This window comes from Neofelis nebulosa, chromosome 9 (genome assembly GCF_028018385.1).
Source record: "Neofelis nebulosa isolate mNeoNeb1 chromosome 9, mNeoNeb1.pri, whole genome shotgun sequence".
In the NCBI taxonomy this organism is placed as follows: Eukaryota; Metazoa; Chordata; class Mammalia; order Carnivora; family Felidae; genus Neofelis; species Neofelis nebulosa.
Window position 1 is genome coordinate 55,132,886 of NC_080790.1, and position 9,484 is coordinate 55,142,369.

At 37.6% G+C, this 9,484-nt stretch overlaps 1 long non-coding RNA gene across 1 annotated transcript; it reads right to left on the reverse strand.

Moving 5' to 3' along the window:
* Nucleotides 1-2,286: 2,286 nt before the first annotated feature.
* On the reverse strand, nucleotides 2,287-6,038 carry LOC131484996 (uncharacterized). Its single transcript, XR_009248561.1, has 2 exons — nucleotides 5,897-6,038; nucleotides 2,287-2,484 (listed from the first exon to the last, which is right to left on the reverse strand). It is a non-coding gene; the product is annotated as an uncharacterized LOC131484996 (long non-coding RNA).
* Between the last annotated feature and the right edge of the window lie 3,446 nt (nucleotides 6,039-9,484).

Genomic DNA, 9,484 nt, shown 5'->3' on the forward strand with positions numbered 1-9,484 from the left:
TTTCTGCCAATGAGGGCTTAGCTGACATTTATAAATTCTTCGCCAGAAAAAGAGTGGGAAATAATATGATTAATAGTAAGATGAAGACTCTTTCTTTTCCTCTGACATTATTTTAAGGATATAAACAACTCATTCTCTTCTTTGCTGGTATTAACCTACAAAAGACCAGAAGTCAACTTGTGGTTATTTCTTCATGACTGTTGGCCTCAATTCCCGGCTCAGGAGGTAACATAAAGCAGTTCAACTGGTTTCGTCTTGTTTGAGAAACTAAAATTAAAATCTCAGGAGTTACTTATTTTAACCCAGAAACAGGAAAGGAAGCAGTCTATCAGAAAAAATCCTAAAGACAGTTTCCCCAACGTGCGGACTTTTTACACTTAGTACCAATCTTTCACAAAAAACAAAACAAAACAAAAGTAGTTGTTTTTTTTCTTTAGTTTTTTTTTTAATGTTTTTTGAAAAATGTCTTTCTGTAGTTGCAACCCGACACTGCTGCTGGCATGTCATAATCTACTCTGGGGAATGACTAACTAAATTACTATATCCATAAATATTCTAGTGGAAAACATTTGCAAGGCTCATTTTCAAAAGTACACTGAAGTATCTCGAAGTTGAGACCAATCTCATAAGACCAAATTCAATTCTATTTTTCTACATTATAGTCAACAATTTCAAGGTGTTATTTTAAACATCACAGCTCCAAAAGTATGACAGAAAAGAGTTATATGCATGCTATATAAACCAATACTGCAGTTTATTATGGAAAAAAAAAACCTATTCAGTGATGGTGAATTCCATTTTTCATACTACCCAATTCTGATAGTCAAGCAGCCTCTAGAATTTATTCTTGGCTAGGCTAGGATAAGTGATTTTTTTGGAATATAAGATTTGGACAAATGTATGTTATGCTGGCTCTTGACACATTCAATCTTTCTGTTTTTTTTAAATCATAAATCATCCTCCTGTTGTCAAATTTTAAGCTTTTGAAGAAGAAATAGCACTAGGTGTTTATTTACCAAAGCTAGCTCAGTTGAAGTCATCACAACTAATTCTGGCTCCTTCCTGGAAATCTGCTAATCACAAATTACTTGGTTAAAGGAGTAAATGTGCTATATTAACTGAATGCTTAAGTGAGTAAAGTTGTTTATACATTGTGTTACCCATTAGACAAAATTCTATACTAGTTACTGGACAATCTCTAATTAGAAGGGGTATTGTGTTTCAGCCAATAAGGCTTTATTGAGTGCCTTCTATACATTTTTTTAAATTTTTTTTTTAACGTTTTATTTATTTTTGAGACAGGGAGAGACAGAGCATGAACAGGGGAGGGTCAGAGAGAGGGAGACACAGAATCTGGAACAGGCTCCAGGCTCTGAGCTGTCAGCACAGAGCCCGACGCGGGGCTTGAACTCACAGACCGTGAGATCATGACCTGAGCCAAAGTCAGACGCCCAACCGACTGAGCCACCCCAGGCGCCCCCACTGAGTGCCTTCTATACATTAAAGGATAGAGACAGAAAAAGAGATCACAAAATAATTTCTGGATTATTTTACAAGTTACAATCGTTGAGATTAAAATGTGAAAGTAAAAACCAGGACAAACAAGTGAATAACCTATCTGCTGAAGAGGAAGATCTTTTCATTTTTACTTTTGGTCTTCATTGTTATTAAATTCCATTTTTTTAAAATATCTTTTTTTTTTATATATTTTTTAACGTTTATTTATTTTTGAGACAGAGAGAGACAGAGCATGAATGGGGGAGGGTCAGAGAGAGGGAGACACAGAATCTGAAACAGGCTCCAGGCTCTGAGTTGTCAGCACAGAGCCTGATGCGGGGCTGGAACTCACAGACTGTGAGATCATGACCTGAGCCGAAGTCAGCCGCTTAACTGACTGAGCCACCCAGGCGCCCCTAAATTCCATTTTTAATCCACTTATAGGAACAATTTGAAGCTTACTAGGTAAGTTTAGATCTAAAAGATTGAGATCTTAGCATTATAAACAATTTGTGGTTGCAATTCCTGGAAACAAAGAGGTAACATTTTTGAGGGTCTCCGTAGGACACACAACACCCCCCCACACACCCGCCACCAAATATATCAATCTAAAGAGAAGTAGAAATATTTTTATGCATGAATAAGTAGAATAAATGCATGCATGCATGAATAAAGAAGATTTTTTTTAAGACTTTTTTCTTTTCTTTCTTTCTTTCTTTCTTTCTTTCTTTCTTTCTTTCTTTCTTTCTTTTTTTTTTTAAATAATCTGTACACCCAACCCAGGGCTCAAACTGACAACCCCCCGAGATTAAGAGTTGCATGCTCCACCAACTGAGCCAGCTAGGTGCCCTGGAATGAGTCTCTCCTTAAGTTGTAAGCACAAAGGGCTCCAATTCCAACCTCCTTGGTTCCCTTCTTGGCTTGGCAACTTCTTCCACACATCCCCAGGGTGAATTGCTTTGTCTCATGGACACTTCATCTTCCTGCCTGGAAAAAGGAGAGGAAGAATAATAATGCTTTGACTGCAGAGGTGTTGGTAAGAATTAATTAATATTTATAATATGCTACATTAAGGTCCTCAAGTAATTCATAACTGAAAATTTATATGGCACTTGATCATTGCTTAAAGTTTTTAAAACAGTCCTTGGTTTTTCAATTCAGGCAAAAAAAAAAAAAAAAAAAAAGAGCAACAAATCTTTATATGTCAAACAGTAGGATTAAGCATAGGAACATTTTGGCTTTCCTAGGAGCAATTATTTTCCTGAGGTGAAAATATTGCTTTGCTTTAGGCTATGAATAGAGTAGCTTTCACTTAGAGTTGATAAAAGCCCAAGGAAGGAGGTTTTTAAAAAGCCATATTAATAGCTTATTCTGCCATCTTTGGGTGTGTTTTCAACTACTTGTTATTCAAGGGGAATCGATTAATCTATTTTATAATTATTTAATTCTAGCACTTAAAAGAAACCCAAGAAGTCATTGGATTGATGTCTTCTTCCTGCAGAAATAGTATTGAGCACTTTTTCTGCAAAGCAACACTCTCATTTTATACATAAGGAAATGAAGGCTTGGTGAGCTTAAGTAACAGAGCAGGGATTTAAACCCACATCGTTGGACTGTATAGCCTATTCTCTTTCTACTACCTCAAACAACCATTTTCAAGAAATGATACCAAAAGGTGCCCTGCCCTGTGCAAATAGGCATTTCTTCTCTTTGTTCCTTTCCTTTCTCTGAACTTAAAAATTAAACTAAGACATCCTAATGGAACTCAGTCCCATGCCAGAAAGCCCAAATCATCAGTTATTTTTGAAGCGGTTTTTGAAGGATAGGTAGTTTATAATCATTTTAAAAAGATGCTTTTACGAATTTTTATTGAAGAAACAATAGGTGCATATATCCTTTTTTGAAAATTGACTTAGTTCGCTCAGTTTCCATAATTACTTATAGCAAATTAAAATGCATGTTTTATATTCAGAGCCTTTAAACTTTGTGTTAAAGTATAATATACGTACAGAACTGCCTGAATAAAGGTCTAAAGTCCATTCCATCTTCATTTTACAAGACATGGTGCCATTTCACATCTCAGAGAAATCTATACAAGTAATAATGAGCTCTAATAATGTATAAATTACCTCATGTACTTCAGAGTGCTCTGAAAGGTAAAGCTCATTATTTAAATTAAGATATCTTTATAAAGTATTATTATAATTGTGATTATCATTTTATTTTACTTTTTAAACGTTTATTTATTTTTGAGAGAGAGAGGGACAGCGTGAGTGGGGGAGGGGCAGAGGGAGCGGGATACAGTAGAGAACCCAACGCAAGGCTCCACCTCACAAACCACGAGATCATAACCTGAGCCGAAGTAGGACTTAACCAACTGAGCCACCCAGGAGCCCCGTGATTATCATTTTAAGTGATAATTACATATTTTTCTTTTGCTTTTGGACAGCAGGCAAGACAAGATAAAGGTGATTTTAAAAAGTGTAACCACCTCTGTGCATTATCACTGTCCTTAAACAGTGATTAATAACCCATACAAGTATGAATATGTATAAAATTTTGTTCATACAATTTACCTCCACACAATTGCATAGATCATCTTTGTTGCTTATTATTGGAATGATACGGCCTTCAGGGCCAGAGATACCTAAACACTTGAATAGCAATTAAGAGGAGTCAGTCCTAAGTTGATTTCCATCTTTGTCCTTTCATTTTGACTCCTATTTCTTTGTTTAACATTCACTGACATGTGAACAGATGGAGAGACCTTTTCAAACTCACATCATTGTTCTAAGCTGGTAAATACCAAATTCCCGACTATGGAGGGTCTGTGATGCTCCTGGGCTAGGAGCACCTATTTATGGAAACATCACCAATGAGCATAGGTCTTCTATTGTACTTGGTTGCACTCACTTATCTCGAGACGGTGAGTCAGTTCAGCACTACTTTTAACTTAGGTAGAAGGATATAGGCCACTACCCTTCTGCCTAAGTTGAAAGTAGGCCAAGACTCAAACACACACACACACACAATACATACACCTTGAAAGACTGACTTGGACTTAGTCCCTATTCTCTGTGTGTGTTATGACAGGTGTAAGAGCTGAGTGGCCCTCTGGGTACCATATCTCAGCTGTTCATCTCCTTCCTGGTCGTGGGGCTCTGGCACCATTAGGAGAAAACACCCTAAGAAAGCTTCCCCCAAGGGACTGAATTCAGCTTTTGTCTGCCTGGTGAAAAACATAATTCTTCTCCTACAGTTCCCCAAGGATTTTCCTAAGGGAGTAACACATAACACTAAACTGACCCGATTTGAAGAACAAGTTAGCTAGATGAGAAAGAAAACAATGTTCCATAAACATATTGACTGAAACCTCAGTAGTTTCAATTTAATTTGCTGTCAGAAGTTGATTAATTATGTTCTTTTTTGGCACTGAAATCTGGCCGTAAGTTTTCAGGAAAAATGTATTTTTAGAAAATATTAAATATAAATGCAGGTATTAAAAAGATCAGAAAAACTTTCTTAAGAGCTTTGTTGAGAGTAATTTATTTCTGAATTGTATTAGGGCCCAATATAATCACCTATTTAAATAATTTGATTTTCTAAATTTTTTTTCTTTAGAGTTGAAATTTCTACAATGTTTTAGATTTCCCCCCAAATTTTATTTACATGGAAATATTTTTAAAGGTCTTCATTTTGGGGCGCCTGGGTGGCTCAGTCGGTTGAGCATCTGACTCAGGTCATGATCTCATGGTTCATGGGTTCGAGCCCCGTGTCAGGCTCTGTGCTGACAGCTCAGAGGCTGGAGCCTGCTTTAGATTCTGCGTCTCCTCTCTCTGCCCCTCCCCTGATCACACTCAGTCTCTCTCTCTCTCAAAAATAAATAAACATTAAAAAAATAAAAGAAATAAAAAAATAAAGGTCTTAATTTTATAAACATTATATGGTCCCAGAAATTAAGATAGATAAATACATACATACATACATGCATACATACATACTTACATAAAACAACTAACCAATAAAAAAAAAGTTATGGGGTGAGGAGTAGAGAGAAATTAGAACTGATCTATTGTCATATATTTTCCTACTAAATCATACAGATAGATCAGCAGATATAAAGCTATTCCAATTTCCCTTGTAAAGACTTGGTGATACTTTAAAAATTGCCATGGTAAGAAAGTGTTTCCAGATAGCTACAATTAATGATGAAAATGAATGGTCATTATCTACATAGAAACACTGTACTTCTGGTACAATGAAATTCAAAAACTAAATTCATAAAGCAACTAAAAATACGTAGAAAGTTTCTATGAATCTATTTCTGAGACAAGTCTCTTGACTAATTCAAAAAGTATCAGTCTTTGCTCCCCTTCAAATGATCACCTGATTTCCTTACCTTCTAGTTACATAACTGATTCTGTGACTTGTAAACAAATATCCCCATTTCTTGACAATTCTGGATCTGTGGGTTTGTACTGCTGTTTCCCTGTGGAGGTTGAGAGCTGCATAATGATTTATTCTTCCCCGCCCCTGCCTTCTTTTCCTATTTTGCTCCCTCTTTTTTTGTCAAAGTAGGTTAAAAAAAAAATTCAAGGGAACTAAATGTGAAAACAAACCCTGGTGCTATAGGATTGAGGCCAGCGATTTAAACACCCTAGGCATAAGAAATGCAAAATGTGAGGGTCTCATACTCAGATGAGCTCCCCGCAGGGAGACTACTAATCTGTAGTATTTTTCAGCATCCCCTGGAATCCTAAACATATGCTTCTGTGTAAAGCAGCTTTGATTCTCCTGATTTCCCACGCATGAAACTCATAGCTTCAAAGAGAGCTCTGCATGCAAAAGATCCATGGTTGGGCGTTGGGGGGAGTTCAGGAGGAGAACAGGCTAGAAGGCAGAATGTGGGTGAATTAACATTTGAGTCTGTGCTTTAATTCCAGTTCTATCTTTCATTGTTGTCCCAGTTAAAATATTGCCTGCTAGCAAATTAGAAGCTTTCTATTTTGGTGATTAGACTTAATCAGTTAACTGGAATTAAAACACACCTAATTCCACCACAGAGAAGTTAGATTCCAGATAGGATGTTATGTGGTAGATTTGATTTATTTTCCATAGTTTAGATTAACTACAATTTATACTGTGGAGTGTTGTACCATGCACTTACTGGCATTTTGTGTTGCTGATGGAATCTTCAGGAAATATTTTCATTACATAATCACTTGATGCAGGTAAAATAAAAATGAATAAACTAAGTTTTTGGAGTTTTTAAAAAATTTTTTTTAACGTTTATTTATTTTTGAGACAGAGAGAGACAGAGCATGAACGGAGGAGGGTCAGAGAGAGAGGGAGACACAGAATCCAAAGCAGGCTCCGGGCTCTGAGCTGTCAGCACAGAGCCCAATGCGGGGCTCAAACTCACGGACCGCGAGATCGTGACCTGAGCTGAAGTTGGACGCTCAACTGACTGAGCCACCGAGGCGCCCCTGGAGTTTTTAAAAAATAGAAATGTGATCTTAAGTGAGGACAAATAACAGAGCCTTTATATACTTTCGATGATTATGAAATTTTAACTAATTCTTCTTTTGTGCTTGCTATTTTATTTATTTATTTATTTATTTATTTATTATTTTTTTTAACGTTTATTTATTTTTGAGACAGAGAGAGACAGAGCATGAACGGGCGAGGGTCAGAGAGAGGGAGACACAGAATCTGAAACAGGCTCCAGGCTCTGAGCTGTCAGCACAGAGCCTGACGTGGGGCTCTAACTCACGGAGCGCGAGATCGTGACCTGAGCCGAAGTTGGCCGCTTAACCGACTGAGCCACCCAGGTGCCCCTGTGCTTGCTATTTTAGAAGACCTTTTTTCCTAAGTATTTTTTAGACCATTTTCTTTTCCACTTATCAGTTATTCTTCTATGAGTCTGGGCAGTGTAAATTATTTCTTTGCCAAAGAATCTCTTGGAACATCAGAATCTAACCTACTTGTGGACTTCCTTCTTTCATAAAAAGCCCCTGAAAGTATTTTATTAGCTGCAACAGGGCAGAAATAAGGATCTTTTGAAATTGCAAACAGCATCTTTGCATAATGTCTGGCGATTTGGTCTTAGTCCCAGGAGTGTTAAGTATTGTGACTAAGGAATATTTGATGATCTCTTTATTTTTTTATTTTTTTTTTAAATTTTTTTTTCAACGTTTTTTATTTATTTTTGGGACAGAGAGAGACAGAGCATGAACGGGGGAGAGGCAGAGAGAGGGAGACACAGAATCGGAAACAGGCTCCAGGCTCCGAGCCATCAGCCCAGAGCCTGACGCGGGGCTCGAACTCACGGACTGCGAGATCGTGACCTGGCTGAAGTCGGACGCTTAACCGACTGCGCCACCCAGGCGCCCCTTGATGATCTCTTTAAATGATGTTTGCCCTTCCCCTTTAAAAAAACATGTTGTCCTGCGAACTTTTTTACATTAGTGTATTCCCTAGCTTTACTTTTGAAATTTATTTTCACATGTATATTTTGGATAAGATAGCCCTATTCTCTTTGACCTTGATCTAGGTGATCCAGGTTGAAAGTGGCAGGCCCCAGTTCTGTAGCCAGCAGACTAAAAAGAGATTCTGAAGTGAAGTAGTTGCTGAACCTAAGAAATTAAGAGGAGCCTCTGTTCTTCCCAGAGACTATCATTAGAGCTTGCCTAGTTTTGCTCTGGCAAGTTTCATAAGGCCTGTTAGAAACAATAGAAGCATAGATCTACTGAGCTGAAAGGGATCGTGCTTAGCCTTCGTCTATTCTAAATCCCTTATGGTAGAGACGAGAAAATGCATCCCAGACAGGGATTGTGATCTTTTTTATTTTTAATTAGATATATATTTTTAAGTTTTTATTTACTTATTCATTTTGAGAGAGACAGAGAGTATGAGCAGGGGAGGGGTGGCGAAAGAGGGAGAATCTTAGGCAGGCTCCATGCTGTCAGCACAGAGCCCATGCAGGGCTCGAACTCGTGAACCGTGAGATCATGATCCAAGCCAAAGAAAGTCAAGAATCAGACACCTAACTCACTGAGCCACCCAGGCGCCTCAGGGATTGTGATCTTGAGGGGCACATTTTCTATTTGTATTCTTTTTTAAAAAGCCATTTCTAATTCAAGTTCATTTTAACAATATTTATACCGTACTATGGACAGGACTCCCAAAATTTGTGGTGATTGCTCTGTTCATATGGTAGAGGAATTGAAGGGAAAGACTAGTTTGCTCCCACGAAAGGACTGAGAAAATACAGAGCAAAACATTGGACAAAACATAAGGACCTGGATGTGATTTGCCAGCCTCCATGTTAGTAAAAACAACTATTTGACTTACTTTATATAATCACAAACTTCAACTATGAAATAGAATAATAAAACAGTGTTATGGAAGCCTACATGTTTCTCCATAATAGAACATAGTTGGTATTTTATTATTTTTTTAATAGTTTATTTATTTTTGAGAGAGGGAGAGACAGTATGCGTGGGGGAGGGGCTGAGAGGGGAGGGAGGGGCAGAGAGAGATAGGGAGAAAGAGGATCCAAAGTGGGCTCCACGCTGACAGCATAGAGCCCAATGCGGGGCTCGAACTCACAAACTGTGAGATCATGACCTGAGCTGAAGTCGGAGGCTCAACCGACTGAGCCATCCAGGTGCCCCCATAATTGGTATTTTGAAAAGGTAGTTTAAAAATTAGCTTTCTTACTCCACATACCTGCTTCCTGTGTATCTTGGAAACACATTTATTTACTGTATAAACAAAGTTGTAGTTTTTTTTAAAGTTTACTGCTACTTTTTGTTATTTAATGAGTAGAAACACTAGTTGAGGAAACAGTAGAGATTATCTTTCTGTTATTTCTACACACTAGCCCAAAACATTCCAAGTAAGAAAAAGTTGGTGAGTCTGTTGTCATGGATGCCCCCAAATGTCTCTATGATTTGACTGTTTTTACAAAGTTAGAAAAATTGGA